Genomic DNA, 7,877 nt, shown 5'->3' with positions numbered 1-7,877 from the left:
GATTTCTCTGGTTTTTTTATAGGTGGTTGCATGCCACTCACGAGATTTCTCGGAATTATTATTATTATTTTTTTGCGATCTGAAAAATTATTGCATCACCCGAGCCTACCCGAGTATAGCCGAGGGGCGCCGGCGATCACTGTGGAAAAAAGCGCCCCCTGTCGTCTCCCAGATGACATAAGTGATTTTGGAATGGACTCAATGAAAATGAATGGGGAAAAAAATCCGGTACTCCACATTTTCCAGTTCACTGATCCAGCCGGGGTTACTAGAGTTCATTCTGGAGCCTCAGATCCCCGCGGATCATGGAGTTCTACTGTATCGCGTTGGATCCATACACGTATCGATTTTTTTGAATGGTGATCAGGAATTGGAATATACCAGTTGGATACCATCTGATGTCAGGTAAGGACTCTGTTATCAGTGGTAGGATAATCAGAGTAAGTTTGATGAAGTTATAAGCTGTTTTGTGAAATGTCTTCTTTCGGTTTCACTGTAAAAGTCTGTGAGGAAATCAACAGAGCGATTATCAGTGCGCGGCCGTAATGTGCGTGCGTGCACGTATAATATTGATCATCTAGCGTTTATTTGAAAACGATTCATAAAAAGGCAGACGAATATCAACGTTGTGGAATATTCCACTAAAAGACGATTTTCATAGAATGCTCCAGAATGAGCTGTTTTTTATATCAAAACGGGGGCTTTTCTAACTGCTCTGAAACGGCAACGACGCGATAAAAAAACAATCTGCCTTCACAGCACTGACTGGAAAATAGTCTTTGATAATGCGATGGGCAGATTAGACACATAGCCATAATTTAAAACATAGATTAGGCGATATTAACGTTAACATTGGCGCCGATGGTGGCATTCAAGCTGTAAAACGGAAAACCAGGCGTGGCGCTGAAAGTGTTAAATAGCTTGTTGTGATTAACTGTATAGAAGGTTTCATTCAGTTCAAGGTTTTACTTCAAATTGGGATGAAATGCACAGTCTAACATTGATAAAGAATAAACTTGTTGGAATTTGGACAGGGGTTCCCATGTGCACCCTCGCAGACTACCATCACGAAAATGGCTCAGAGCACCAGCGTCTGCGCTTAAGTCCTGGTCAGAGCGGGTGGAGGCACAAGGATGATTTTATGCCAAAATTATACTGCACAGGTAAATCTGTATAGACTCACCCCCAGCTTCGCCACGCCACCAATCTCTGCTCAAACAGGTTCTCTTCAAGCCAAGAAATTGACAAATGGGTGCACCCATCAGCCTGTGCAGTTGGAAAAAGTTGGCCTTGCACCCATCAGCCTGTTCCTGCGAGCGTGCAAACGGGTTTGATTCAGTGTCCTCTGATGACATCACTGACATACTCAAACTCATTAACTCTCAGTAACTTGTCAAACTAAATCAATGCGTGTAAAACTGTTGAGAGCTCTAGGATATCAGGCGAGTGCTCCTTTACTTCTCCATACTCTTGGAAAAAGATAGATTTTCTTACAACTTTTTCAATTCAAAGCTTTGATCATTAACCATTGTCCTTTTGTAATTGTGTTTAGCTGATTTTCTTGTTTTCATCTTTTGTGTTGTGATCACATGTTTTTATCTTTGTGCTATCTTATCTACTATACTCAACGTCACAGTAAATGAGGGAAGTGTCCTTTCGAGGTTAAATAATGGTTAAATTGAGATTAGGTGCAAAGTAAATTACGTGGCATCATTTTATAAAACAACTTGTCACCACTGTGTTTCAAAACATGCAGTGAATTGTTCTGTTTACTCCACTACATCTAGAGGCAACTGAAAACCAAGCCTAATTTCTCTACATTCAGTAGCGTGGTCTCTTGAGTGAGATCAAATGAATAATTCGTAATTGATATGTTAAATTCAAATTGTTATAAAAGTAATATTCATACTTGTTTAAATAAATGATATGGTAGTATTTTTGCTGAGCAAGATTTTTGTGCATAAGGAATTAAAAGACCTGTCCCATATGGATGCCTGTCACGAATATAGGCTGGTTGAGTTCAGTGATTGAAGCAAATAAAAGCCTGGGCTATTAAAGGTGCTATAGATAACAGTTTATGTAGGGGTGTAAAGGTACACGTATCCGTACCGAACCGTTTCAGCGCGTACCGTACCTTAGCGAGCGGCTGTGTACCGAACAAATACAACGGTATGTTAACCACTAACGACCGCCCACCGGGGGCTGTTTTTTTCACAATCTAATATAATTTTTTTTTTTATTTTATTTTTTACAAGTCAATTATTAATTTCAATATAGAATATTCGTTGACAACCCTACAAGTACAATTAGTTACTGCACACTACATCACCCCTGAGTGGAACATGAAAAGCCAGACTTTCCCCCACTGTACCTAAATCCCGTACCAAACCTTGACTTCAAAACTGAGGTACGTACTGTACCGTGGTTTTTGTGTACCGTTACACCCTATATATATAATTTTTTTAATCTATATATAATCCATCCACAGCTTTTAGAAAGGTGCAGAATAAAAGTATTGATTACCGAAGTATGGAATGCAACTTATTGGATAACTGCGCTGCTAGTCTAGATCTAGAGGTCCCTGTTTCTCTGCTCCCATTTTCAAAAAGAAAATGGCTTGCTCGCTCGTCATATTTTTCAACCTAATGTTGAACCTAAAATATGTTTCTGACAACTAGTATAAACTAGTTTGTATAAATTAGTTTGTTCTGAACTTAGTTTGATGGCACAGCATATGATAATTATAATCATTATGGCATACCCCCATTTATGTACCCCTATGTAAGTGCACCATTGTTTTGGTCTGACATGCTGGTGCTCTAGTAGTCAGTGCAACATCTAGTGGCTGAATGTTATCTATAGCACCTTTTATTGGAAGTTTTACAGTAAATCAAGTTTTGATGTGGTCATTTATTAACTAATCAGAATGTGAAATGATGCACCCATCGACAGTTATGAATGCATCAATGAATACAAAACATGATTGGCTCATCATTTTGAATAGTTAGCCAGAATGAGTGTTAATGGGCCACTGACAAATTAAGAATCCTGTAACCATTTTTTTTTTTAATCGTATTATCCTTTTGTTTTCTGAGATGTTTTGTATTCAGTCATGTTCATGTTGGCTTCTGATTTACAAATAAAGTCAGTTAATGCCAGTACCACCTCAATCACAGTTTTTACTTAAGTCTGGTGGTTCAGAAATTGCCAGCATCATGCCAAACCAGGATTTCACAGAATTATTTTGCAATTATTGTAACCCAAAATGCTTTTTTTGCGACAGCTTTTTTCTAATATTGTGATGCAACTTACTACACTCGGTTCTGTGTTTTATTACTGTGAGTCTGGGGGAAAAAAGTGTTTAGGCAAAGTAAACTGGCCATGAGCACCAGAAAATCAACCACTGTCACACCTGTCCTTCATCCCATCCACATCCGAGAAGAGGCCTAAACAGCAGGAGTCGCAGATCTACATGCAAAGGTGATGGAAAAATGGCAACGTATGCTCCTAAAAATATATATGAATGTTTTAAAAAAAAATTAAGGACAATTAAATTATAAGCATTTCATATTTTTCTCAGATTTTTACCAGAACATAAAAGATTTCCCAGGAGAGACAAAATGAGGCATACGAGACAATAAAAGAAGGGAAAGTGAAATCATTCCACTTTTAAAGTTGGCGATAAAACAAACTAAACGAAGGAAGGTCGAAAAGGAAAGTGACCGGAAAGCAACTGGTCTGGGCCTTATGTCATAGCATCCGTTTCTTTGTGAAAACTCAAATAGAAATAGTCTTCTTGTACACCTGCTATCACTGGACAGGGCCGTTGTAGAGGAGGCTGTTCGGTGTGTAGAATTATCTGCACACCGACTCCCATCATAACATAATTATATTTTTGTTGGATGGATGAAAATTAAGAATGAACTGAGTTACCGCAGCCTATACATCTACATGTCTTTATTCCTCCTAGTGTTTCACGCCCCTTTGACCAACATCAGTTTCACTTGTCATTATTCAGTAAGCCAGTGGTGGCTCTCTGCATGGCACTGTTATTGTATTTCTTCCTCTTCTCCTTCTGTATTTTCATGCTTTTATTTTGAAGGCTCAAAGTCCAAACCGAAGTATCTGTTTTGTTTACTTTCGATTGTCTCTACACGTGGGAATTGACATCATCCAGTTATTGTATAGTTTATTCATGGCAATATCATGTCAGGTCAACACTTGCTCTGTATTGATTTGTAATGATACAGACTTTCTGCATAAGCTTCCAAAATATCCTCAAATTAAAAGATTTTTGGTGAGTATAACTACATGACACTACATTGTACTACATGGCGCAGGGTACTATGGTACTACATGACACTACAGGGTAATACATCGCACTACAGGGTAATACATCGCACTACATGTCACTACAGGGTACTACAGGGTAATACATGGCACTACATGGTACTACAGGGTAATACATGGTAGAAGTAATGCCCTAAGTGTGACTTACTAGATGCATCGGGCATATGTCTAAACATGGACACTATGTCACTTCACCTGCAGGGGGCATATGACCGTTTATGGCTTCACCACTTTTTAGCTGCTGGTCTCTGACAAGAACAAGTTACAGGTTGAAAAAACCCTCAGCTCAGAACTCGGCAGAATCTGCACCTGGCTCGCTGATAACAAACTATCATTACACCTGGGTAAAACAGAGTCCATTCTCTTCGGATCAAATAACAAACTCTGCAAGACCGACGGCTTCTCAGTTACAGTGGGTGACAATATTGTCACAAGGAAAGATGAAATTACATACCTAGGTTCCATCCTAGAGGCAAATCTTTCCTGTGACAAAATGGCATCCAAGGTAATAAAAAAAAGTCAACCAACGAATAGATTCTTGTACCGGATCTCCTCTCTGGTAAACAAGAATACCCTGAAGACTCTGGCAGGAGCACTCATTCAAGGGTACTACGACTATGCTTGCACCTCATGGTACCAAAGCACCTCAAAGGCGCTAAAAACAAGATTACAAACATCACAAAACAAACTGGTCAGACTACTACTTGACCTTACTCCTAGAACCCACCTCACCCCTGCCCACTTTGACTACCTAGGATGGCTTAGTTAGAGTAGACGACAGAGTACATACAGCAACTTGCAATGGGCCTGGTCTACAAGATACACTATACGACTAAGGTACCCATGTACATGTCAAAATACTTCCCAAAGGTCAGTGAATACCACGACCACAACACCAGAGGGAGCTAAACAAATCATGTTAAACCCAGATTCGGCTCAAACAAGGGACTAAACACGTTTCGCAATTATGCCACATCAATGTGGAACGCCCTACCCAAAGCTGTAAAGGAATGTGAATCCCTACCCACATTCAAAACCGCTCTTAAAGCGCACCTGCAATTCGAAACTGGCCACCGTAAATGTCCAAACCCCCCCACCCCCTCCTAATAGTCTCCTCCCCACCGTATGTATATATTCTCTCCCAGGGTTCGAATTATCACCTGAGAGCTATGGGGGCCCCCTGAATCTTTTTTTTTACTATTTTTTTTCCTGGAATTGTGGCTGTTTTCGAAGTCATATTTAGAGGAATATCTCATTAGGATTAGTCTAATACTAAGTAATAATGACATCACACAACATTCTAATCATTAGACCAGGGGTGTCAAACTCATTTTCACAGAGGGCCACATCAGCATTATGGTTGCCCTCAAAGGGCCAAAGACCGTATTAATGTTAATGTAATGTAAAATAAATGTAGCTACTCATTTACATATTGTTAAACATGTTTCTGTATTTATTACTTATTCAAGTTATACATATTGCATATGCATTTGCATAGATGTAAAAATATATGTTAGCTTATGTTATTTTAACAAATAATTTTAGTTTATCAGAACCCCATATTACTCCATCAATCAATGATCAAACCATTCAAGTAAATAACAAAGAAGAATATCATCAAATACAAGCTATGACATTAAGTTTGTTCAAAACCTTTTTGTCACAGTCAAGAAGGGCAGAACTAACAACTGAGCTGCAAAGAACACGTGGGACAGATGTAGCAGATGTTACAAAAACAAATGGCTGCACACAACCTTGCAGAGGCCACTAATGGAAGATAGTTTAATTAACTTTAATTAACAGATTGCAGAATGGGTACAGTACAGTACAGCTCAATACACACAATTGTTAAGGGGATGCAGACCAGAGAAAGACTTTCGACTTGTTTACTTCAGGGTCCCCCATTTTCAATTCATCATAACATATATGACACACACGACATACAGATAGACAGTACAGATACATTTATGACATACCAGATTTGCAAATACAGTACTGTTTGTGATACAAAAAGAGTCCAGAAATGAGAGAAGAGAAGAAGTACCCAGAGACAGATCTACAGTATTGGTACAGTATATTATCCTGTAAAACAATAAAGTCGTGATGACAAAAGTTGGCTATAAGAGAATAGTCTACACACTAGATCAATATGTCTGCAGATGTGCTATACAAGCTCATAAGATAAGAGTGTAATACCTTATTAGGTAGCAGTCTATTCAAAGGTTAAAACAAGGTTTCCCCCAGTAGATTAGGCTTATATTAAGCTACTCTCCCAATCTAATTTATATTATCACAAGAAATAAGAATTCTAGATCCAAAATTGAGTCAGTTGTTGTCTACAGCGGTGACTTCTCTTTCTTTCTGCCCTCCTCAGTTCCTCTCTACAGGGGTGTCAAACTCATTTTCACAGAGCAGGGGTGACTTCTCTTTCTTTCTACCCTCCTCAGTTCCTCTCTACAGGGGTGTCAAACTCATTTTCACAGAGGGCCACATCAGCATTATGGTTGCCCTCAAAGGGCCAAAGACCGTATTAATGTTAATGTAATGTAAAATAAATGTAGCTACTCATTTACATATTGTTAAACATGTTGTTTCTGTATTTATTACTTATTCAAGTTATACATATTGCATATGCATTTGCATAGATGTAGAAATATATGTTAGCTTATGTTATTTTAACAAATAATTTTAGTTTATCAGAACCCCATATTACTCCATCAATCAATGATCAAACCATTCAAGTAAATAACAAAGAAGAATATCATCAAATACAAGCTATGACATTAAGTTTGTTCAAAACCTTTTTGTCACAGTCAAGAAGGGCAGAACTAACAACTGAGCTGCAAAGAACACGTGGGACAGATGTAGCAGATGTTACAAAAACAAATGGCTGCACACAACCTTGCAGAGGCCACCAATGGAAGATAGTTTAATTAACTTTAATTAACAGATTGCAGAATGGGTACAGTACAGTACAGCTCAATACACACAATTGTTAAGGGAATGCAGACCAGAGAAGGACTTTCGACTTGTTTACTTCATCAAGGTCCCCCATTTTCAATTCGTAATGAAATTGCTATTATGTGTCTGCATGAACACACAACTGTAACTGTACTCAAAAATAACAAAATAAGGGTTGTCTCAGTTCACAACTATATTGGTCAAGTTTTGGGTGGGACTTGTTTGCGTCCCTACAGCTTCTTATTCAATTGAGCGAGATGCTCGGTTATGTCACACAGCCAGCTTGCATCTGACAGTTCAGACAATATTTCTTCAACCCTTTGTTACCTATTCCGCCTGGATCTTTTTTGTATTTTGGGCTGTAAAATTGTCAAAGAATGGCTGAGGAGTAAGTGCTTTTGGCTTTTTTCCTTTGTTACTTCATCAATACCTCAGATGTTCAACACACATGTATGTGTAAGAATGTGTAATAACTAAGGCTGTCAAAGCTTTATTAACGCATTAACCCACAATTATTTTAACGCCGCTATTTTTTTACCGGCGCTCTTGGGGGGCCACATCAAATG

The sequence above is a fragment of the Notolepis coatsorum genome (assembly GCF_963971535.1).
Source record: "Notolepis coatsorum genome assembly, chromosome: 17".
NCBI lineage: Eukaryota > Metazoa > Chordata > Actinopteri > Aulopiformes > Paralepididae > Notolepis > Notolepis coatsorum.
Note: the sequence above shows the minus strand (reverse complement) of the source record.